Source organism: Cyphomyrmex costatus, unplaced genomic scaffold (assembly GCF_001594065.2).
Source record: "Cyphomyrmex costatus isolate MS0001 unplaced genomic scaffold, Ccosl1.0 scaffold583, whole genome shotgun sequence".
Classification (NCBI taxonomy): domain Eukaryota; kingdom Metazoa; phylum Arthropoda; class Insecta; order Hymenoptera; family Formicidae; genus Cyphomyrmex; species Cyphomyrmex costatus.
Genome location: NW_017280008.1, coordinates 199,708 through 226,335, shown reverse-complemented (window position 1 = coordinate 226,335; position 26,628 = coordinate 199,708). Strand labels below are relative to the sequence as shown.

At 35.6% G+C, this 26,628-nt stretch overlaps 1 protein-coding gene across 1 annotated transcript in view; it reads left to right on the top strand.

The window, feature by feature from the left end:
* Positions 1-1,021: 1,021 nt before the first annotated feature.
* LOC108779348 (zinc finger protein 608) overlaps positions 1,022-26,628 on the top strand; it is a 188,538-nt gene continuing 162,931 nt past the window's right edge. Inside the window, 1 exon segment of the mRNA XM_018546744.1 lies at positions 1,022-2,633. The gene's annotated coding sequence lies outside the window, so the exon portion shown is untranslated.

Sequence of the window (26,628 nt, the reverse complement as noted above, 5' to 3'; positions counted from 1 at the left end):
GTCATTTTGCATTCACGAGGATTGCTCGTATTTCTGTAAGTTTATAACAGGCCTGTCTAATTTGAGCTCCGGAGCCAAAACGCGAAACCATCAACGTAAAAAGTTCAATGTAAGTAAGATCTCAGATTGTAAATATTGATAAGCGTTACTTAGATGCGTATCAACACTTTATAGTTTCAAATTTCTTATTCATATTGAATTTTTGTGCATCGATGGATTTTCATTTTGATTTCGGAGCTCAAATTGGACAGGCTTAATTCATAATAATTTGCTTAGGCATAATCATCCTTGTGAAGGAATTTATTAGCGAATTCCAGAAGTTCTTTCCACACGGTTATATAACCGTCTTGTGAGTAATTTTTATTATGCTCTGAAAGTGATTCAACATGAGAGAGAATTGCTAGAATATTTTTCTATTATTCCGTATTATACGTTTTTAGAATCCGAAGAGGGCTCGATAAGAAAATCGAAACATATAAGTAATGTAATAACACGAATTGTAATTTAGAAATCTATATTGCAATTATTTGAAATCTGTAAGCACGTAATGTAACATTTATCTTATTTTAAATTATTTATTCCTTTCCGCGCCAGTACCCGCGTTGGGTCTTACATCGCCCATTTGAACGTATTAATTTCTTATTCCCCTATACTGAAAAAAAATCTTAATTCCAAAGAAATATTTTTGCTCGTATAAAAAAAATTAGAAATTTTTATTGATCCAAAGAAATAATTCTTTTGAATACAAAGGAAGAAACATTTTTTTTGAAATAGATTCTCTTCTCAGTGTAGAAATGAGGAAAAGAGATCCGCTATCAAGACGCGAGGGGGATCGATTCGACCGCGAGAAGTGCACGTTTCGCGGGGCGGTCGCGCCAGGCGCTAGGAACTTGGCGCCGACGCGACGGTCCTGGATCGACGGCGACGGGCGCGACCGAGCGCCACCGAGCAGTCCCGATCTCGGCGGTGGCCCCGTCGTAGCCATGTGTTGCGGTCCGCCGTGAGTGCTTTGCGACAAGAACGGAGACGCGCGGTGTCTCCTCTGTACGTCTTTTTTTCCGTGTGTCTTGTCTCGCGGTGCGGTCCCGCGAAATCCGCGGCCTTACGGTGCGCGTATCTTATACTCGTGTCGCGGCGCAAACACTAACCGTGTCACACCGGGCGGCCCTCGAATCGCGGGCGTCTGGCTCCACCGTTGCGCGGACGACAACCGAGACGAAAACCACCCGGGTGTGTCCCACTCTCGCGCGAGAGGAGAACGACCGAGCGAACGAAGAACGACGAAACGGAGAAAAGTGCGTTCGTGCGCGTGTGTGCGTGTTTTGTGTGAGTGCGAGAGTGTAGGACGTGCTTCTCTCTACGGCGTCGCCGACGACGGCGGGCAAGAAGGAGCAGCCCGTTGCGTTCGCAAGCGCGACTGTTTGGCCGTATACACTTCGGCATCGTTTTTCGCGTGTGTGAGTGCGAGTCGTTGGTGGAGGAGGAGACGGGTTGGTAGCAGTGTCGGTTCTACGAAGAGCAACTGAGCGAGAAGGATATAGAGGGGGCAGCAGGGGGGGCGCGCGCGCGAGAGAGAGAGAGAGAGAGCGCGCAGCCCGGGCGACTCGACCGAGAGAGAGCGAACGCAACACGTAGAAAGTGCAGTGCAGACGGAGATAGAAAGTGAGAAAGAGATAAAAAAAAGTATGATACAACGCGCGGCGTAGGTGTGCGTGCTCCGCCGGGGCTTACCGGAGACACGGGCGTTGTTTGTTTGTATACGTTTGTGCGTGTGCGCCGCGCAACATTCGTAACGGTTGGCCGAGAGACGGAGCGAACTTCAGGTGGCGGAAGAACCGCCGGGAAATTACCGCGAGACCTTTCCTCTCGGCGTATCTTTCTTTTTTCTTTCCCTTTTCGTTTCGAACCGTCGCGTCCTCGGCACGCCGCCGGCCGCGGAGTGGCTTGTGTGCCCTGCGTGTTTCGTGTTTACCGGGCGTAACGGAGGAGCGGTGCGCGACATATACACACGCACGCACACACGGGCGAGAACGGAAGGAGTGAGGGACCGGAGCTGAGGCGCGTGCGAGAGAAGAAGAGCGCGGCGGTTGTAGGGGGGAGGTGAGAGGCGCCGACGGGAGCAGCCGGGGCGAAAAGGGAGTGAGATAGCGACAGGTGAGGAAAACGGCGAACAAAAAATCGGAGCACGCGGTGTAATCGACGCGGGTTGCGCTCCGCGACTTGGCGGTCGCGCGTTCGATCGGGGTGTGTATCCGTCGCGGCGCGAGAACAACGAGTCCGGGACGAGTTCCTTGGCGGCGGCGGCGGCGACGGCGGCGGCGGTGGCGGCAGTGACGGCAGTGCCTCTGTCCTCTGTGTGTATGTGTGTACGTGCGTGAGAACAGGGTCGCGAGGTGAAGCTCGCGGCGAGCAGCGACGAGCCGCAGCCGGCAGCGACGAACGGTTGGATTATACGCAACGAGAGAGGAGATACCCCGGGATCTAATACGCTTAACACGGGAGTGAGAGGATACACGGGAGGAAGAGCCACGGACGGGGACGTAGACCTCGCGGTGGAGAGAGAGAGAGAGAGAGGAGCGCCCCGCCGGTCATCGTTCGGGTGTATTGCCTGCCCTCGCCGACACGCGGCAACGGTGAGTAGTGATTCTCCTTCTCTTTCGTATCTCGCTGAGAGAAGTTACGTGAACTTGGCTAACCCTTCCCTTTTCTCGCAAAGTCAATTTTTTTCCTCCCCCCCCCCCCCCCCCCCCCCCCCGGTGGTTGTTTGATCGCGCGCGCCATCTTTGTTTACGCCATCTTAATTTTGAACTGTAAATACCGTGATTATGTATTAAAATTTGCTCGGAGGACCGCTTGGAGTTAAGTACCGTCGTAGTGCACTCTCTGTTCTTTTTGTCGGGATCAAGATTAATTGGGACGCGCTGTTCTCTCTCGTTTTCGATCTTTCTCATCTTTGAATACTCAACGTGACGTACACACACACACACACACACACACACACACACACACACACACACACACACACACACACACACACACACACACACACACACACTTAGTGCCTCTCTCAGCAGGCTATACGTGTAACTACGTGTCTGTGTGTGTGTGTGTGTGAGAACAGGCGGCCGCTGCCTTTACAACGTGCCTGTGTATGTAAGTGACTTCTGGTGTTCTGGTTCTCTCTCTGTGTAGCAATACGTTGTGCTCTGGTCGCTCCAATAGCCTCGGCACGTTGATATATCGATTATTAACTAACAATAAGCCTAAAAAGACTTATAGCGCGGGAACTCGAGGCAGTTTTTGCTTCGCGCAGGTAAATTTCAGATTTATTCGAAATTTACCTGCCTAAACTGAAGGCGATAATGATATTTATTAAAGCGTTAATGCAATAATCCTGCTCACGAGAATGCGTTAGTATAGTTAGTGTGTTTAACGGTTGATTAACTGTCGTTATCGCTCATTCAACGTATACACGAATAAATTCGTAGAGATTACCTAATGAGCAAACTTCCTCGTTTTTGCGAATTTGAATACAGGCGTGCAAAAACGTAGCCTTTCAGAATGACGCGTTTCTATTTTTTTCGATTATAGGATTGTTACGTATTATCGATTTATTATCTTGACAAATTTATGTGTTCATATATTGCTTTTTTATTTTAAAAGTAACACAATATAAAAAAAAAACGTGAAAACAAATTTAACTAAACCAGACAAATGAGAATATAGCGCGGTTAACAAAACACAAATACAGTATAACGGTAAACAATTTTTTTCCTTTTCTATTGAAACGTGTACGTCAATGATTGGTTTACATTTGAATGTGATTTTCGAGTTATTGCCCTGAGTTAAGTAAACATTAGTCTGTTAATTATCAAAAGAGAACTCGATTTTAACTTTATTAAAAAATTATTGCAACTTAAAAAGGGTGATTTAACGTTATGTGGAATGCTATCGTGTGTAAATTTTTTACGAATTTTACGTGCGAGTGAGCGAGGTCATTGGTCGCTAAGCTATGCCTTTGGTGGTCTTGGTAGTCTAATTTGCTATGCTAAAAGCTAAAACAAACGTAGACAAGCAAAAATTCATTCCATTATATATCAGTTTGGATTCCTGGGTGGTGTAACAGAGAATATGATAAGTAATTTTAATCTTTAAGTAATCTTTTGTATTATTATATTGTATTATTATTTTATTCTATTCAAATTTTATGAGAAGAGATTATAAGTATATAGTCTATATCCATATTTGATAATTTGTTTATTCTTTCTTTTCTTTTAAATTAGTAATTAGATTTTGTGTTTATAAAGACCAAAATTATTAATATTTTGTCATTAAAAGTATAAAATATACGAAAATCTTATGTTATATTAATTAAAAGTAGCTTATTTTCATGCACATGAAATTTACGTATCAATAGGATTAAAAATTCGAGAGTTAAAAAAAAATTATCATTATCACAATTTTAAAAATTTATAATTTTTTTAAAGAATTTTAAAACAAAATGACAAAAAATAACATTTGATTATGTTATGAACATATTCTTGCTACTGATATTATATTTGATTATCTAATAAATAATTTTCTATCCAATTGAAGGATAGCTTTCCCTTTTTTCTAGAAAATTATAAGTTAGTTCACACACACGATTAATTCATTATTCTTATCCCACTTTTTCTTCGAAAAACTATTATAGTATTAGTATTAAATAATTTATAATATTTTTATACGTATATAAATTTTTTAAATACATTTACAAATATTAAACACACCTTGCAAATATTATTTAAAGATAGCAAAAGAAGCAAAAGAGCGATATATATTTATTATATTATATTATATTTATACCTAGTTTCTCATGAATGATTCCAACTGTAAGTCAGGCATAAGCACATAGATATGATTATCTCAAGTGTGATTTAATCGCATCGATTTGTTGATAAATCGGATGGAAAGTGAGCGAGCGTCCGTGATAAATGAGAACCCGTTTGCGTGTATTACTTAAAAAAAACTACTGTTAACCATTGCGGGCTTTCGGATTCCTGTCGAATAACAGTTTGCGTTGCGCGAATGCGGCTCTCTCGCGAAAAGGTTATTTCAACAAACTCAATTCTCCGCGAAGTCCCTGATATCGCGTGAGAGTGCTGGTCTACCGTGACCACGCATGTGTGTGTGCGTGCGTGCGTGCGGACGACCACCGGCCGCATGTGTCTCTCGCGGGCAAACGCGAACACGATAGTCACGCCTGCCGCAAGCACGCACGCACACGCATCGACACACGCACACAAACACACACATAATTCGCATTCAAAATGTAGAGACCCCGAGTCATCGTAAGAGAGAATTTCTGCTTTCACGTATTCGAATCGTAGAGGTGTAAAACACGATATAAGGAACGGAGGGAATAAACGTGGGAATATGGTGATCGATACGAACGAGAGAGGTATATCGATACGCCTCGCTTGCATCTAGCCTGGGAAATATATATATATATATATATATATACATAGTTATTCGCGATATCTATCCGAGACGCGCGAATAAATTTCCGGCATACTTTCCGCGTGTCGTTTTGATTTGCTGTTGTAAGGCTCGAGGTATATTCTTGGCGCCGGCATTTCACCTTTGATATCGATACCGACGATAACTCGGGCGGAAATGTCGAATGGAAAATACTCGTCGGGATAATAGAGTGGAGATCCCTTCAATAAAACGTGATTCGCGCAATAACGAAATAACGGCGAATAATCGCCGTTCGGCGTTAACAGTCCTCCATCAGCGGCGGATACGTTCGTTTTCACGACGCGCGTCTGCGTTCGAGCATGCAGTGACGCACGCACACACAGACACGCGTGCGTGCATGTAGACGACGCACGAGTCTCGCTCGAGGCGACGACGAGGATTCATTCAAGGCGGAGCTTGCGCTCGCACGCGCTCGCACTCGCGAGCGAAATACGTTGCGTAGGTACGCGGTTACTCACGCGTGTCGCCGTCCGGCTGCGTGGGAGCGGTACTTGACGCGCGTGCACGAGACTCGAGAATTCTATATTGAGAATAAGGGGAGATACCTTACCTTCTTGAATAAACTTCTGCAGCGTGTATAAAGTTTACTTGAAAGTGAAGCGAAACTCGCATCCGCCGTTCTTTCCTTTCGTATATTGAAAAATACGATCTCTTTTATCGCGCGTATTATTGTACTTGAGAGATAAAAGTGTACAGTAAACTTGGCAATCTACATTTCTGAATTCTCTCTTGGCAATTCATAGCTTTGAGTTCAGAAGATTCAGGCAACTTTTATTGGTTAAAAAGGTTTACACAGAATGACGGGTTAAACGTGTATTATTTTCTAGCTCATAATTGGTCACATTTGTCAATAAACTCTGCTCTCTATTATAATTTTGTGTAGCAAAGTTCGCGTATATATGGGTACAATGAAGGGAATTTCCTTTTCTAGATTGTTTTAAAGTAAAAATACATATTAATGGTGAAATATATGTGAATGTATTACTTTTATGTAAAAATAACTTGTAGTTTTAAATTTCATTATTTTTACAATGCATAAATTGAAAAAAAACAATTTCATGCGAAATTACAAAAAAAATAAAATATTACGTTTATTCTATGATTTTACATTTATTGTGTGATTATTGTAAACAATCAGAATCTGTACTCGGCGCGAGCGCACCAAGAAAAACGCCGCGCCGTGGATGTTCAATCGAATTTTTTACATACAAAATGGAATCTCGTAAATACATATTGCATGTAAAATTAAATTTGTAATTTTCCGTGTGAGCTGGAATATTACTTGATTATATACTGGATTGGAAAAAAAACTCAGCATAAAATCATGTAATTCACACAAATATTTTTTTCAGTATATAATTAAAAGAATAAGAAATGTTTACTTTTTCTCGCGATATTTTATAAATCAAAATCAATGAGAAATATTGTTTTTGTAAATATGAAGTAATAAACATTTAGATTAATAGATTAAAATATTATTCTGAATAATTAATATTTTAACATTACACACAACTATCTTTTTCTTAAGTAATATAATTATTACTTAAATAAGATATATATTAAAATATTAAAATAATATAAAATAAGGCCCAATAAGTACAAAACAATAATAGTAATAATATTATTTAAATTAATGTTTTAATCTATATTATATAAAATATTAATTTATTCTAATCTAAATGTATATTATATAATTGGAAAATTTGTATTAAATTTAACATACTTCACGTGTGTCTCAAATGTACACTCAAATTGTTACGTTAATTTAACACAAGATGAACTTAGAAGGTAACACAAATATTATATAAAAAAATTAACATTTATGATATGTTAAATATGTATTTTATTATTCATTCATATTAGGATTTACATTTTAAAATATTTTATGTTGTTTATCGACTTATTTGTAAATTTCGTTATTTTGGTACTATAAAATAAATATGTGAACACAAAAGATTTAAATAACAATCAAATTATGTTAAATTAATCCAAATATGTTAAAAATTCAACATAAAATTTTACAAAAGACTCGAGTGGATCGTTTCTGACACAAATATAAAATGTTTCTATAGTATATTTTTAATATTCACAAACAGAATATTTTTTGTTGATTTTGATTTATAAAATATCGCCAGAGAAAATAAACATTTCTTTGAGTAATAACTACATTACTCGATTTCCTAAAAATATATTTTCGAATGGAGCGGATTGCCTGAGGTATTAAATTAACAGTGTGAGAGAGCTGCCATTAATTAATCAAAATGCGAAATAACAGATTGATGCCTTTTATTAGTTCGTGCGATACCATCGAACATATGATTGATCGTCGCTATATTCGTACTTTATCGTTTTTTAAGTGCATCGTACGTGCGATACGCAAAGCAGATATCGAGGTCTCCCGTATGCATATATACCCGTTTAGTCGGAGTAATGCCGTCGGATGTATCGGCGGCACGAGGCCCTTATTCCTTTCCTTTTAACATACAGAAATGGCATTCACTCGCGCGCCCGCCGCGCCGCGCCAATCTGATACGCGTACAACGAGATACGCGCCGGGGATATTGTGCGCGGCGCGTAATGTTCCGCCTCGGCTTCTCTTTACGAGCCGGCGGCCCGACCTGCGCCGCGCCGCGCCGGCCGGCCGGTTATAAACGCGACGCGTTCTCGGGCGCGCGGGATTTGCCGTGGAATAAAACATTCCCGTGCCGCGCGACTAGCAGCAGCGGTATTAACTCCGGAATGGTAACGTTACCATGCGCTTCGCGCATTCGAAATGCCTTTCGTTGCTTTTGCTTTTGTTTTTCTCTTTTCCGTTGCTTGCGAAACTCGCGTATTTTTGCACCATACACTCCGCTTACTAAATCCGACAACGACCCGACAGAAAACTGTTACGCCGTTCTCTATAAATCACTCCGAGTGTACAGAACCGTGGAGCGTGTCTCACAAGCAAACACATTTACCCTCACATTATTATTAACGATGACAATAATATGTGATGACAACACTTTAGAATACCTCTGGTATTCTTTCTCTCGAGGTATTTTATCTCGAGTTTTCCGAAATATTTATTTTTTGAAAGATGAGATTTGACTTCATCGTGATGTCTAAGAAAGCAAGTCTATTGTAACTGGATACCCGTAAAATCGACTAACGATGAGCATTCACATGATGTCTGACTACCTGCTGACAGCGCAATAATTACCTATTCTAACCTTTCAACATGATCGTGCGGAAATCAGTCTTAAGTTTTTAGAAAGTTAGCGTGCTGAGTGTCGATGTTTAACGGCATGCTCGCACGAGAAATTCCTACTACCACAGGAACTACGAGATATCCTGCTGTTCCAGAGAAAAGTGCGACGACCGCGCACGAGGGTTTAAAATACTATTTAAAACACCGACTGCCGCCGCTATCGATTAAGGTAGTCGCTAATGCTACTACACGTAGTGACCATTATAATGCACGACGACCGGCCGTTCAACACAGCGTTATTACTACGCGTTTTATATGAACGCATACTTTTATGGACTATTTATCGCGTAATTACGGACGGAATGTGCTTGACGGCACGAGTACCGACGAAAATATAGATGACGATGCGTCGTTGAATCGGCTCCGTAAAAATAACTCTATCGTAGATAATACGTAGAAAGAGAGAGAGGGAGAGAGAGAGAGAGAGAGAGAGAGAGAGAGATAGAGAGAGAGAGAGAGAGAGAGAGAGAGAGAGAGAGAGAGAGAGAAACACGCAACCATGATATTTACGTTTTATTATTGTTGGCCGTCTCTTTGTAGTATTTTCTGCACGCAATAAAACACACGAATACAATTGGCTTGAATAAACTAACACTTGCTGAGAGAAAATTACGTAAATCCATTTTTTGATGGAACCTTTTCGTGTAATTTTTACAAATAATAGTGAAATGTGTTAGTTAGATGATTGGTGTTATTTAATCTTCCAGCACTACTCCGAAATTTTCAATCATAGTTTACACTCTAGGGAAATAGCATATATTTTTTATGGTTCCGGACATCATAAAAATCTGAAAGAATTTTTTGTGAAACTTTTAACAATAAGTTGTTACTACAATAAAAGTTGGATTGTATTTTATTTAATTAGATTTCGCTTGTTTTTTTTTGCAATGCAAAGTAAATAAAAAGAAAAACGGTCTAAATCGAGTGATAATGAGATGTTTTAATTAATAAATTTCTAGTTTACAATATTACTAAGAAACAACATTAAAATAAAATTATAAAAAATATATAAAAATGTAAAAATAAATATCGAACGTTTCGGAACTCACACACACACAACACACACACACACACACACACACACACACACACACACACACACACACACACACACACACACACACACACACACACACACACACACACACACACACAGGTTTTTTCAGTGATTCATACAGATGTTTCGATATCAATGAGATAATCTTGTGGTCAAAGCGATAAGGTGTAGTATTGTGCTGATATGATAGTTTGAAGAGAAATGATTTTCCTATTTTTGTGCGAAAGTGGAAATTGTGTAAATTGTATGAAAACAGGAGCATCATTACTTATTCGTCTGATTCTGTTAAGCGCAAGTGTTACAATGTATTTTATTTATTTTTTACATATTGATTTGAATAAAAAATTTGAGTGATGTCGACTGCCTTAAAAGGCACGAGGTACTGGAAGATTACGATTGAAGAGATAGGATATATAAATGTTTTTCAAATTTTTTTTTCATAGTCGACACATCTTAAAATATCTCAGATTGACGTCCCGTTTATTTAATGATTACTGTGAATTCTACTGTATTTAGTACCTGTATTTTAACAATAGAAATTTTATCCAATAAATTGAAAATTGTCGCGTAATAAACTCTCTCAAAATTAAATAGCGCAAAGTTTAATTAAACCCTTTTGTCTTTTTGGACATAAATGAAATTTGATCCTTATTTTTGATTAAATTTCGACTTTTATTAAATAACATTTGAGTTCAGAAACTATTTGGTAATATAACGACACCTTTTATCTCCTTATGTGGAGCATAGGACGTCTATAGACCTCTTTTGTCCGAGGCCTATATTCGTTTCTCGAATCAGATAGTTTTTCTGATTTGTGGGTGATTAGTCCACAGAATCCTACCTCAGTTAGATATTAGAGACAAATATCTACTGATATACTACTGATGTATAGGACCTACAGTTTTTAACGCCGAATCCGAACGGCGCTGATGATCATAGATCTTTTGATCACCAGGTGGAGCCATTTTTTGGCTCATTAAACGCGAAAAATCATCGCGTTTGGGCGCACGTGGGATTGAACTCGGGTCTACAAATCGCGAGTCAATCGCACAGAGCGGTGAGCCACTCGACGCCACATTTGGTAATATAATAGTGTTGAAAAACAACTCTGAATTTTTCCACGTGTTTTGAAAACTTAAAACAGCAAAAAAAAAGTTGGATTAAACAAAAAAGATCCAAATAGCAGAAGGAGGGAGTCAAAAATATGATTTCGGCGAGCGGAGGATTATTAAAGTTGTTACCTTCTTGTGAATCAATCTGTCTTTTCGAGTTAGTACCACAGACAGAGAGAAAGAGAGAGAGGAGGGGGGGGGGCGGGGGGAAGGGCTATCGGTTATCTCACCTACAAGATATTGATATTAACCGCTAATCGTTTTACGTAATCGGCGAATGCGCGCTCGCCGTGAAGTCGAGAACAAGCTTTGCCATGCCACGCTAATCTTCCAGATTATCGGACATGCTCACGGTAATTAAGTATGTATTACGGTTGCACGGTGCACACGTACACACAAGTGTGCACGCGTACATATATAGCCGCACAATATATTAATTCATCGCACACACGTGCCCGCGGGAGCGTGTACGACCGCTACTAATGCTGGCATAATGAAACGCATCGTTGCACCGTCGGTTGCGCCGCCGCGTTCCTTCGCGTTATGTCTCGTTGATTTACGACCTGTCCATTGAGAATCTGAGAATTTCCAGGCACGAAGCGCGATTTCGTGTGTTTAGTCACCTCGCGTAGAGAGATCCGCGATGTGTACAGCCCACGTTACAACGTTATACGTAGGTGTGTATGGTATACGATAATACAGGGTGGCTATAAATTCACGCAGGCGCACTCTGTGCCGCTGAGATTCTTCGTACATGACAGTTTACTTCCTCCTTTTCCTCCAATGACGTAACACGTTATATAGCATACTGCAGCCGGAAAGGAAGACTTTGTAACGTAATTACAGTAAGATCCACTGTTCTCAATTTAATACTGCTGCTAGAGTTAAAATAATAACAACACGACTTTTGAAACTCATCAACGAGCGGCAAAGTTTGCAAGTCGAGTCCCTGTCTAGCAGCAATTATTATACACAATGGTGACATTATCATAAAATAACCACTTGATGTTGCGGCCAAGCTAATTTCAATGTAAACGATGTGCGGCCTGAATTAATATTTGAGTTGCGCACCTCTGATTTAGCGCGACAACGTTATGCGCTCAACTATATTCATCAAAATTGCCGGGAATGTGCCTCGCTAGAATGCTTATAATTATGCTATAATTAATGGAAACTGATATGCAGCGCAGTTTATTATAGATATTGACGTAACACTGCGCTACGTGACATGATGATGCGATATCATATGATGTGGCTAATTGTTTAGATTAATTAGAACGCTGATGCATAGTTCGGCCCGCGAAGTTATGAGGATAGCATGTATCCGGTGTATATGTATTACTCTATGCCAATTAGATATAATACTATATATACATCTTCTCAATTATATCACGGTCTTATAATGACAATGACGTGGTAAACAGTATTACCTTATCTTGAATTATTATCGATGCGATGATCTCGTAATAAATTAAACATTACTAAGCACATCAGATTATATCTCGTCAAACTAGAGTACATTTATACAAAATACGCATAATAATAATAACGTACGTTATTTTTTCTGCTATACTATATGACTTAATTTTTAAATTATATTATTATACGCAACATATGCGCGTATTCTGCAACATATTGTCCTGAAAATATGTTGCATTTCTGTTATAAATAGACTAACAAAGTTTTTAACGTGTTACGAATACAGTGAAGTAAAATTAAACAAAAGAAATAAACTTCTGTTTATTCGCGGTTTAATGATTTCAGTACAAGGAACTTATTTTCCGGTTGTTGATTAATAGCTGTAATTCGGTTTCACAAATCTTATTCATTCAGTGGTATAAAACTATCTTCTATCTGTTCTTGTACTTTCTCTGCTGCGCAGGTCGAAATCCGCGGGATTGCTTAGCCGCCACGCTCGTAAAGTGCGCATCGCGATTACGTAAGTTTTCTCTCGACGGCGTTTCGCTCCCGTGAACACGATGCTCCTTCTAGTAATTATCGGCCCCCGTACTCCACGAGGACCGATTTAATAAAAGTTTTCCTCCGTTTCGCATCGACGCCTGCTTACGTCGAGATGGGAAGTGTCCCTTAAGGAGCCTGTCGAGTCTTAAGTCGAATTTACACGGTTTATCTTCGACGATCGCTCTCTTGAAAGAATACTTTATGTAAATGTTATTTCAAAGCAAAACGATGAAAGAAGAAAAAAAAGTCGGTTTAAAATTAGTAAGAAGGATAAACACTAGGAGGTATAAGAGGCTGGAGTGATATAATTTTTAAGAAAAATATAATTTTATAAAATTGGAAAAATGATAAAATTTAGAACTGCATGGAAAGGACGATTTTGCCGAAGTATCTAAAAATATTTTAAATAAAAAACCCAAAAACAGTTTTGTTGGATCACTAAAATAATTATGTAGAAAACTCAAGCATGATAAGCAATGCTGCAAAAAGTTTTGATATTCTAATAAGCAGCTTGAGCGTTCTACACGAAACATCTAAAAAAATTCAGTTAAATATAGATCTTTTATATAGAAATTTTATTGGACTATCAAAATACTTATGTAGGACACTCAAGTTGGTGGTTGCTAGAATGTCAAGATTTTTCATAGCATTGTACCTCATGCCTGAGTTTCCTATGTAATTATTTTGATGATTCAACAAAATTATTTGCAAATCTGTATCTACAAATAATTAAAATTTTTAATGATTTAACAAAATCATTTTTTCGATACAGATAAACGCAGAAAAATATAAAGTAATATATACGCTACAATTCTAGTATAATATTATAAATTTTATGGAATTGGCAGGTTTATATGGGAACAGACACACCCTTATGTAAAATTTACTTTACTCTTTTGGTAAATCAGCGATCGTCATATAGTCATACTGTAACATACTTTTTACATTTTTTAAAGTAAATTTATCACATCTCAGTAGTAGAATTTACTTTATCGACGAGTATTTTTTGCCTTGGTGCTGATAAAATTTACTTTACTGCGCGGTAAAAAATATAAGTGAATAATAGTCTTTTGAGAGTCGTATGTATATGTGTGCTTATAGTCTTGAGAATATTATGATTTACTTTACATAAAATCATCATTTGAATGTATTTACTATAATTGGGGAATGTACTTTTTACCTTACATCTCCATACACATTTTTATTTTCAGGCAAGCAAAGTTTGTCATAAGTTTGGCACAAATAATTAAAATGTATAGTCTTGTAAGATCATTACTCATTTTTCTTCGTGTATTTTGTAAAATAAAAATTCAGATTGCGTAAGAATATATTATAGTTATTTTAAAATCGATTTTTTTTAAGCTACGACATTTATTATTTTCATCCTCTTCAAATGATTATATGATGTGATTAAGGTGCGTTAAAGATGCATCGTACAGATTCTGAACGAAATCTCATTAATCCGATACATTTATTTTGGCCGATTTGGACGAGAGATAATCATCAAGATCGAACCGTGTAAATTCGCCTTTAGCTTGGTTTCATTTTTTCATTAAACTAAGTGACTCCCTCTCTCTCTTTTTCTCTCTTTTTTCTGGCGTGCGATATACTCGCAGCGCGGTAATCCCTTTAAGTGCTCGATTCGATCCATCGCGATGGCCCTTACGGTCGCCCCGACATCAAGAATGGTGCGTGATGAAAAAACGATTGAGCCGGGAGTCTTATAAATCGAGAGCCTTCTTTGCGCTGATAATTCCCTTCGTTCTGATTTTACATCGTCTTTTTTTAATCGATCCCGATTATTTTCTCTTCTCATTTTTCGGCCTCTCTCACTCTCTCGTGAGTCTTGTGTAAATTTATTCAAAAGATACCGGTATAACATATTGGTAATATATTCACGGCAATATAACGGTGCTTTACACATGCGCAACAATGTTTATTTCGACGATTTTTAATGGAGACACTCGAAATGGAGACGGCATATATCTAGCAGTGAGGTAACGTAGTAACTATGTAAATCTTTTCGATAGATTTTTACGAAACTTTTTTTTTACATAAGGTGTTACTTTTATTTTGGACTTGTCAAGATTGATATATTTATCTACTTTTTACGCAATTTATTTTCTTTAATGTATTTGGGCTATATATTTTATTGGTGTAAAAACCAAATTTTTACTGATAAAGAAAAGCTTGCATTTTCTCATTTCTTTTTACAAAACTTAAAACAACAGCATTTTGCCCTCCGCTTACAATTGCTGGCGCGATAGTATACCACGGACATGCTTGGAAGGCCAGCGAGATAGGCGTGAGTTATGCGTGCACGCATACCTTCGCGCTGATACGCGCACATACAACGCGCACATATATCACGCGGACGGTATTATATCGGAATTAATCTGTGCTCTCGTCGTTTTTCTGTCCAAAGAATCTGTATACGTAATATTGCATATTTTTTTAAATTTTATATATATTTATCAAATACACAATCTGTATATTCATTTCGCGTTGTACTCTCTATGTGTGTGCATTTGAGTTTTATCTATTTATTTACTTTCTAAATGAACACGAAGTTATTACATAGAAAAATTTCACAAAAAATTTTGACATTTGAAAAAAAATTCCAGATATTTATAATCTACAATCTATAAATTTTTATATCTGTTACGTACGTAACGAAGCGCTCTAACCTGTTATCATCAATATTTATAACTTTACGGCTTTCCGTAAATTTCGCATAGGTATTTATAATTCCGTGTCTCTAACCGCACGCTGCATATTTATAGTTACGTATTCCAGGCCATATATTGATTTGGATAATTAAACTCATTGCCGAATTCAGTCGGCGTAATATAAATGTCATTTGTTTAACGTTTTATCAACAGAAAATAACTTTTTTAGCGCTAGCTTGTATAAATAATTTCGATAAAAATCAACGATAAAATTTCATCGTTATCGATTCGATACAATAGCTAACAAGGTTTGATATATAATATGGAAAGATAAGACCAGAAAGAGAGAGAGAGAGAGAGAGAGAGAGAGAGAGAGAGAGAGAGAGAGAGAGAGAGAAAGAATTTGTTTATTTATATATTATATTATGCAATATGTGTATGCGAATTAGAATTTCCATATTATTTGCAACGTATCATATATATGAATTACCTATATTTATAATTTCACGTCTCGAATTGAATGCGATTAATCAGATCTACATAAGTTAATTTTACCTCATACACTGTTAAATTTATAAAGTCAAATTATACCCAATTTGGGTTAGTTTTAATCAGTTTTATAGGTCACTTACTCTTACTCACATGTCATTAATTAAAACAACAAAGTTAAACAATTTAATTCAGGTCACGAATGTGTTCGATTCAAACTCAGTTTATTATTTACTAAGTGCATATGCTAATATGGACATTGCTTATTTTCAGACTGACCACAGAAATGGTTTGATTTACATTTTGACATACATGAAAGTTAAAAATAACAAAGTGTTATTTTATTCAAGGAATTAGATTACCATTGCTCTTTTGATCCAATAGTGCAATGAGTATACTTTTTTTAGCCGCAAAAGAGAGAAGGAAAACGAATCTTCCAGCACGAAATCCTGCAAGTAATTAAATTAAAAGATTGCGGATAAAGATCCTTTCGCTTTATCGGCGCGCGACAGAAGAGACCCTGATAAAGAACAAAAAGATTTTCTCTTTGACGGGACGATATTATCGCTCCCATTAGCGCGCGCGCATTAATGTAGGCGCAAAAGCGTTCGCGGAGAGCAATGCGATTCCGATTAATTAAGTTGATTAACGATAAACGGAGACGGGACGAGCAGACCGGAAGTGACAAGTGCGTATGTACGCCCGCCGCGATATAATCGGCCATTGTCGGCGACATAACGATGTCGAGTGAACCGAAACGGTTCTCGCACTGAGTAATTAGCGTTTCTCATCGTCATTGTCACCGTTGTGCTCATCATCGTCCTTATACCGTCGTTGCACATCGTCGTCGTCGTCGTCGTCGACGTCGAAAGGTATCGTTTAACGAGGCGTTAAAGCGCTGAAAGCGTTTCGAAGCGGCGACAACCTTCTGGAAAAGGATATATCCTGATCGCTACATTATTCGCGTCATCAACTTTCGCATACATATTTCCGGTTAGAACACAATATTTGTGTTGAATTTAATACATTTCACGTGTCCCAGACGGTCCACTCAAATTTTTATCTTAATTTAATATAAGAATATGTTAGAAAGTAATACAAGTATCATATAAAAAATTAATTCCAAACGGAGCAATTTGTAAGCAGTTATATTCTTTTATCAGAATTAACATTTGTAATATATTAACTTAACACGTTTTAATAAATTGAATATCTGTAATATGTGAAATTAATACATTTTATCCATTTTTATTTTAGAATTTATATGTTTCAAAAACATATAATAATTTGATATTATTTGTCCACTTACTCATTACTTGTGTCATTTTTATTTTACAAAATGTTGCACATCAATTTAAATCCAAAATATTCGAATAACACGATTATTTGAAGTTAACACTCAGATATATTAAAAATGTACAAAATTTTAACAAGGACTTAGTGAATCGTTTGTAACAAAAAAATATAAAATATTTTTTACTAAATATTTTTACTAAACGTGGAAAATGATTGGTACCGTCATTAAAATAACGAGCCGTTAAGAATTTTTTTGTTATCTGTCTTAAAAGTACTATGCGAATTTATGAGAATAAAATTGAATTTTTCATGTATTTATTTCACGATGGTGAATGTAAAGGCTACAATCAATCACATGTTTTTTATACAAAGTATTATACAATGTTTAGTTACGAAGATACTCGATTTATTTGTGTTATATTTTTCACGGTCTTCTTTCGTATGGATTAAAAGTTTGGAAAAAAAGCATTACTGAAGAACGGTGTTCTTTTTCTAAAGTACTCTTAATGAAATACATGTTAAATAGATTTGTAATCAGATATTAAAAGTAATTTGCTGTATGCTTGAAAGTATCTCTTCATGGTCTATTTCATGCTCGACTATAGCGGTATTATTCTCTATAACTTTATGGTACGGACAGATTGAAATTTACTCGCGACACGGATGAGTAAATGTAGCTTCAAGATCGATATTGCTTGCGGTATTTTGAATGAACCGACGATGTTATGATGGGAAGGGAATCGCGTTGAACTGCAAAGTATACGATAGACTATAAAGTCTCATCTACGTGACCTGTCTACATATCGTCTGCATCATATTTACTATGTAAAAGACATACGATAGATAATTTATCGTGACTGCTTTATCGTGGCATACATATAATATGTATACATTACATTAGAATTATTTAGATTATACTTGAATAATTCACAGAGAAGGAAAATAATAAGCATTGTCAGCTCAAACTTTCACAAAGGATCAAGATAATATTGTAATTGATTGTATCGAACTGTCAATAATCGAGTTGTTCCGTTATATTATTGGTATTAAGTTATTATTGATATTAAGATATTGATATTAAGATATTACTTTCTTAATCGCGATTGATATGTAAGTTACGTAACTTACGAAACATGTCGCTCTTTGAAAGAAACAATCTCGCTTAACTTATCTTTGATAAAGGTATCACTGTCGTGTTTCAACTTTTTGTGTTGAACACCCTGTATATCGTCGATCTTTACGCTGGCGCTGACACGTTTAGCAATGATGGAGCGATTGTATTGTACTCGCGACCGTGATGAAATCACGTTCTTTTCCTGCCTTTTTTTCGCGTAATTGGGTATCATTCGTTACGGATAACATATCCCCACTATTGTCAAGCAATGCGGTGAATGTTTTGGAGCACGTAAGCGATTACGACAGTTCTAAGACGGATGCGTGAATTATTGCGTTTTGCCACTTTGATCTCGTGCATGATTGAAGGAACTTTCCAATGGAACAATGATAGTCCTTTTAAGCGAATTGTATATTCAATTAATATGATAGTAAAGTTCAAATACGCTGATGAAACCTAGAATATATACACAGTACCATTTAATAAATTTCAGAACACTTGCGTGTTTTCTCGTATTTTACAAAAATTTAAAGTATTTCGCATATGGAAAAAAATTGTAGAGAAGTTTTGAAAAATGCATTTTAAAAAGGAAAAATAAAACTTTTAAATTGGCATTAAACATTTAAATTTTATTATTATAATATTTTATTCTTAAATTACATAAATTTGAAATTCAATATTTGTTCAATACTTTTGGTATTTTTGGAAACGATGTATCTGTGAATAAAATAACCTCAGATAAAATTTAAGAAATAAATTTTAAAATAGACCTTCAAATTTTAAAATGCCTTTTTAAAAAATTGGTATGATTTTTTACAAAGTGCTGTCGAAATTTTATTGTGTAAAAACTTATTGTACTTTTTTGAAAATGTTTTTAAACGTTGAACTAACAATTTTACGGAAAAAAGACAAAAGAGAAAAAATATTTGTTATAATGTGCTCAATTAATATAAATTTTTAAATTGATTTTCATTTTTTTTCACTGAGTTACTTAAATGCGAGAATATCGCAAACGTTTTCAAATTTATGAATGGCTCGTTACATTATATTTCTAGCGTATAAAAAATTGTACGCAGTTAAATATTTTAGAAACAAAATTATTAATAGTTTCGATCTATATATATTTCTAACGCGCGTCTTCAGAAAATTATTCTTTACATAACAGGAATAATATATTTATGTATGAATATTATTAAACACCGAGATTCACTTCGATCGAAAATGGAATTCCTTATATTATTTGATTTTATTCTCACTAGTTTAATTTTAACTTATAATAAATTATATTTAAATAATAATATATATAATGCAATATATAAACAGATAATATAAAATATAATATAATTATATTTAAATTAAGAAGCGAGATTTTAATAATTGCTATTTGTGATTCGCAAGTTGTGCAATTTTAAAATTAACATAGAATCCATATAGATTATATGTATTGTAGATTAAAAATATACTTAAGAGAGTAAACACTCGATCAATAAACTTTAATAAATTTTCGAGATCCACAATCATGCAGAAATATACATATTAAAGGCAGTTTTTTTATTGCTCAATTGCAATTTGCTTGAAATATGATGCAAATTTATCGAAAAACTATAACCATCAATATGAAATGAGAATCGATAAATAGTTTCAAGGCGGAGCTTCTACAACGATATTCATTTCTGCACATAACCGTGTGTCCACGATTATACTGTTTATCGTATGCAGTAGTAGACTTTGCTCCCGGCGCTAATTGTCGGCAAATTATGCGACGGTAATAATTATGTACTGCCCCGATAACAGTACCGAAGTTTGATAATTACGAGTGTGTTTAATGCCCCCGAAGATCCGCTCGCTCACCCGCTCGGTCTGATCAATTATCCCAGAATTCAATTATGTCGAAAAAAGCAAGCCGGCTATCCGCTCTCGTGTTCGTGCAGCGTAATTACGCGGTTGCATCCGCGCGGTTTTTGCGCGATCTCGCGATATCTCGTATCGGTTGTGCCGCATAAAGTATGCTTTATGTAACCTTTCGTTACGAGCGTCTCAAATTTAAGACACGTCGTAACGCTACATCCAAAAATACCTAAGTTCGAGACATCGACGCATTTATATCTGCAGTATAATGGATCTCTCAACATTTTCTTAAAAATTAACTTTTAATTTAATTAAATAATTAATAAGAAATAACCAAATTCTTCGCAATTAAAACAACTAATGAAGCAAGACGTAAAAATAAGCGCATATGGTAATTTGTGCACAATATTAGTATATCAAACATATATAAATATAATACACGTAATATAAAAAATTACATTACATGTATTCAGCGGTCTGACTCATTTTTGTGAGTCAGATTGACGATAAAAATACATCAATAATTATTCTTTTATTACTGTAAAAAATATATAGGCATATATAAAAAAAATATATTATTTACATAAATAATGGGAACAACTTGAACGCGCCATTTTCTTTGTCTTTCTATCAATCGACACAATGACAGCTATGTCACAGTATCTATATTTGATCTCCATACAACAATCATGCAAATGCCAGTCGGATGAGTGTTTGCTGCTGCGTACAATGGCAATGCCAATAATTACGACGTGACGCGTATGATACCATGTATAATTGGACGAAGCGATAGCCACCGGTAAATACTGACACTGTTGCGAAACGACTACACAGTCGTAATTTGTGCCACGACGTGATATATGCCAATGTAAATTGCAAATATCTTACAAGTCGCGCGTGCGGACGTTGAATATGTTCAACACATATGCAGTGTCCTAGAAATCGCGCACTATTTTCGGAAATCACAAACATGCTTGCTTTATAATGAACTTTCAAATTATTTAGTGCAAAATGTCGACATCATACATGATTTAATTTCTCAAGGTATTTTTATTTCATATGAAACTTTTATCAAATCAATCACAATTTTATGTGCTTCTATTTCAGTTGATTGACATAAATGCATTTCTGGCAAAGAAAGTAAAGCGAATCGAGTGTTTAACATAAAAAATGTACAGCGGCTACAAAAAAATGCGGGACAAGAAAATCGCAGCTATGTTTTTTACGCGGGTGGTTATATCGCGAATGTAAGGGTCACGATGCATCGAGAAAGGGTCTTAATGCCTGGTGTTACTGCACGGTGTTAGAGCACGAAGAGCATTCACGGAACAGCGTTATACCAGCAATGCAATTTGCCCGAGACGCGACGTACCACTTTTTCCCCTTTCTTTTTCTTTTTTTGCTCCCTTCGCTTCTATTTATTCTTCACGAAGGCATCTCACGCCGTCGTGAGAGCGACCGCATCTTGTGTATGCTTCTACCTATAAAAATTTCATTTGCCTACCATACGCCATTATATCGATGCTTGTTTATTATATTTTTTCCCTTTAGACGCATGGCTTGTTTTTTTTTTCTTATAACAACGATTATGCAAATATTTTGTATTAATGGATTTTATCGCAAATGATTTATCTCAATTCTGATGAATATGTTTTTTTTTAATTAACAGCATTTTGAGTACTTTATTAATCTCAACTGTTATCGATAAAATTAATTAACTTACGTTTGCGCACATAATTTTATATACCCTAGAGTGTAACTATTGTTAGATATAGGTATCGTAAAAAATTAATTATCACTAAGCGAACTTGATCCAATTGGTTCAAGGATGAGCGTGATTTGTTAAGCAATGATGATCGATAAAGTTATCATGCAATCACATAATGCTCATTACTATACTATATATGTTTGTTTGATATTTTAATCATTCGAATATTTCATACTGCAAATCCAAGTGAATAATAAGTGTTTTTTTTTCATATATGTGTGTGATTGAATTTTTCGTGTAAAAATAACATGCTACATGTAAATCCAGTCTTTGTATTACGCAGAATATTGTGTTATTTTTTACACAGAAAATTCAGTTACATATACATATGAAGACACTTATTACCCATTTGAATTTACAAATTACGCGTAGATTTGTTAAATAATTGGAAAATATAAGTGAATAATTGATGAAGCTTGGAAATTAAGGAGATTAAAATTTCTTTATTATTAAGCTACAGTAATTACAAAAAGTATTTGTGCAAGGAAATTTTTTTATAAAGGAGCCTTATTTGTAAAAAATAAACATTAATTAGCAATTTTGTACAATAAATATATTTTATTTTATCTAACATAACAAATGAGCTTTGCGTGTGTTCCTGATTTTAGTTTCTCGACTTTTTATTTTTTCTGAATAAATTGTTAATTACTCAGTAAAAAATGATCGTTAAATCGATGTGTGTTGAATTGGTGTTGAAATGATCGCTCGATATTGATTTTATGAGTCATTTCTCGTTTGATAATGTTAACTCTTTAAAAATAAGATTTTTTTTTAACAAATATTTTTTTTGTATGATTACTTTTTACACTTATTGTTCATATATGTCTGTTTGATATTTAAATCATTTGAATCTCTCACATTACAAATCCAGGTATGTAATAAGTGTTTTTTGTATGTTTGATTGAATTATCCGTTTAAAAATAATATTATACATATATGTGTGTATGTGTGAGCAAATCCATTTTTGTACGCAATATATTGTGCTACTTTTGTACGGAACATTTCAATTACACACATATATGAAGACACTTATTACATTTATTACACGCTTGAATTTACAATGCAGCTACGCGTATATTTGTTAAATAACTGGAAAATATAAGTGAATAACTGAAGCTTGGAAATTGAAAGGATTAAAATATCTTTATAGATATTTTATAACTTTTACAAGTTTACAAAGTAATTTATCACGAGGGGTTTATCATGCGGTTTCAGAGGGAGACATATGAATTTCGCACGCGATAAATACACATGACTAAATGAAGCCGGATACTCGTTCCGGGAAGTTTCCTCTCGTTACACGCTCGGCGATAGCGAGAAGAAACAATTACCGGGGACCGCTCGGTCTTAATTAACGCTTTCGATACATACATTATTGTAATCAGCAATTGATTAAATACGAGACTTTAAACGCTCGGTCACGAAAGCCGATTGACGATAACCTCGTGGACGATAAAAGAGGACGCTCTTCTCCCTGTTTTCAATGAATTATTATTTTCGTTTTTTATTAGCGGAGTACTATCGACAATTAATCTCAGAGAATGAAAGCCTTTAGATATTAAAATGTTAATCCTAAATTAAAAATAAAATTTTATTTGTTGTGTCGTAATTTTATAATATTTCGAATTTCACAGAGTGCGTTCTTATTTTAATTTTGAAAAGAATAAATTTTCTAAAAGATTGCGACTTATCGATTGTATCTCTCTCACTTTACATAAGTCTCATACGTACGCCTGTCAATGTCGTGAGAAGAAAGCAGATGGAAAACCGGTTCGCGCGAACGAATTAATACTCGATATGTATTATATTCGCTTGGATGAATACGCCGTTCGGAATTAAACGCGAAAAATCTCGGAGCATCTCCTCGTTGCTCTTGAAATGGAAATGCGACCCAATATAGGGAAAGGTCCGATCTATACTTAGCGATCTCCTGACTCGGGCAAATCTACAAGTGGGGTCGGGGGACCCGTTATATATTTCGATCTCTGCTGAGATTAAACCAAGTGTCGTCCTCCTTGAATGCTCATCTCTTCGCCCTTCCGATGGCGGATTTGTTGTTTGCACTCCAAGATAAAATTAAAATCTTTCGTGAATTTTTTTTTACGGAAATTGGTTTGTTTCATAACAATTTTATATGTCGATGAAAAAAACTTTTGAGAAATTTTTTCTGTAGATTATTTATTTCTTTTCCATATCATTGTTAAAGAAAGTATAAAAATTCTGAGAAAATCACGCTTTAATTTCGTATTAAAAAATATTAGATACTTTATAAAATAGTTTATATATATAATGTATACATTTTAAATCTTATTAAATAATAATCTTTATGCCACTCTTGATATGGCAGCTGGTTATTTTTTTGACAAAAAATAATTTGTTTAGAAGCTTCTGTTTATTTTATCGTTTATAACTTTTTTACTGATGAATATATACATTTACTTAATGCTTTTCTTAATGATCATTAAGAAAAGTATTGGACGTATTGGTTGAAAACAAATCAGTTACAGTACGTTTATTTTTTTTATGAAAGTTGTATAAGCAGTTGCGTTGAGATATGACAATGTATATGGCATACGTTGTCATACTCAACGCAACTGCTAGTATACCAATGAAGGATTAAAATTGTTCATAAAAAAAACTATGTAAAAATATCAATAAGCTATAGGTAAAAGATCCAATTACTGCAGTGCAGCGACTCAAATATAGACAATCTGATTTTACATGTTTCTTTTAAGTATATAAATTATATTGTAAGTATCATAATTGTATTAAATTTCACTTATAAGTAGACATTTTCAACATTTTAAGTAAAATTGAAAATACAATTACTTATAATATAATTTATATATTCAAAAAAAAGCATTTAAAATTAGTTTGTCAGTGTTTGGGTCACTGTCAGTAATTGAGTCTTTTATTCATAAGTAAAAAATAACAGAGGGAAAAAAGAATTATATAATAGATTTTTGTTTCTTTTTTTCATGTCTCGTATTACAATTAAATGAAAGTGACCTGAATCATGAAGAAGGCAACACAAGCTGAAATATTAAAAAAACTTTCCAGGAATTCTCGTGAATATTCTTAGTCTTTTGCATGCGATCTTTATTCTTTAATTATCGTCAGAATGGAAAGAGATAAATACGACTGAATAGCCGTACATACACAAGTTCCTTTGTGTTTCTGTTGCCCTTTATTTGCTCGGTATAATTCTTGCATTTCCAAAAGGAAATTTTGACGATCCTAACCACTGCACCACTTCTCGCCTGAGGCCTCGGGGCGTCTCCCTAAACCCTTGGTCGAAACGTCAGCCAAGAGTCGTTGGTGACGGTGGTCACATAGCTTCACAAGGCATACGAAGTACCAGAGCGAACGTTTTCTCTAATTCAATTTGAAAAGCCTTCCTGGAGCGCGTCCAAAAGACATCCCGTATTCATGCTGGCAGAATGGCACTCGTAACTCATAACGGTACAGTCGCGATTTCCGTACGTACCACCGCGCCGCCACTCGTCATGTTTCACTCGTAAAAGGTTCGGCACCATGCGATACGTTTTTTTATGAACGGCACGAAGACCGTGTATTATTCTGCGCTCGCGGATGGGCGGGAAGAGGGCGGATCGAGCATTAATATTAATCTGGCGATGGGAGAGCGGCTTCGTGTGTTATAATACGCTGATGTTGAACGAGAATGGGAACACAGTGTAGTAAAGCAGTTTATATCTTGTGTTTATTACTCTTATTTTTGCTCTTATTATCCTGGAACTTAATTCGACACGACCATTGTATTTTAGGAATTGTAACGGAAATATTCTCTCTCTCTCTCTCTCTCTCTCTCTCTCTCTCTCTCTTTCTCTCTGTTATTGCTGACCACGATGGAGTAAGATAATTTATTCTGGAAATTTTTTTCTTGGCACACTTTCATTTTTTCTTGTAATATTCGAATACCTCAATATCGCTCCTTAAAAAAATTTACCACGAAAAGATTCGAGTCTTTTTGTGGATATAAATCTGGTGACATTTATAAAATTTTTGAATTTATAATTATTCACTGAATCGCATGTATTAAATCCTATGAACTAATGGATATTTTTATACTTTTATTTTTTTCTTCACGAACGTTTTACATATTATTCTTTTATATCATGTCCATCGAGAAAACGCGCGATCAGAGAGAACCATATTTTGAGAACTTTAATGTGAATTTTATCTTTCCAAGTAATTTAAAGTTAATCGTGCATTCATTCTGATATGACAGAAATGACACTCCGCTCTTAATAACATCGAATATTTAAATCTTTGAATGGAAAATATATCGATGAAATATAAATGAAACAATTAAATCCGTGAAACAATTAAAATTTAATCATTCGAGTTGATTGAATATATGATCAATCTTAATTAAGGAGTTAAGATTATTGTTTTTAATAATAATATATTATACAGTTATGTATGTTTTGTTAATGAATTAAGTTGGTCTAAACGAACGCGAATAAACACGAATAAACAATTTGTTTCAATGAATTCAGTGGCATTGTTTGTATTGTTTTGC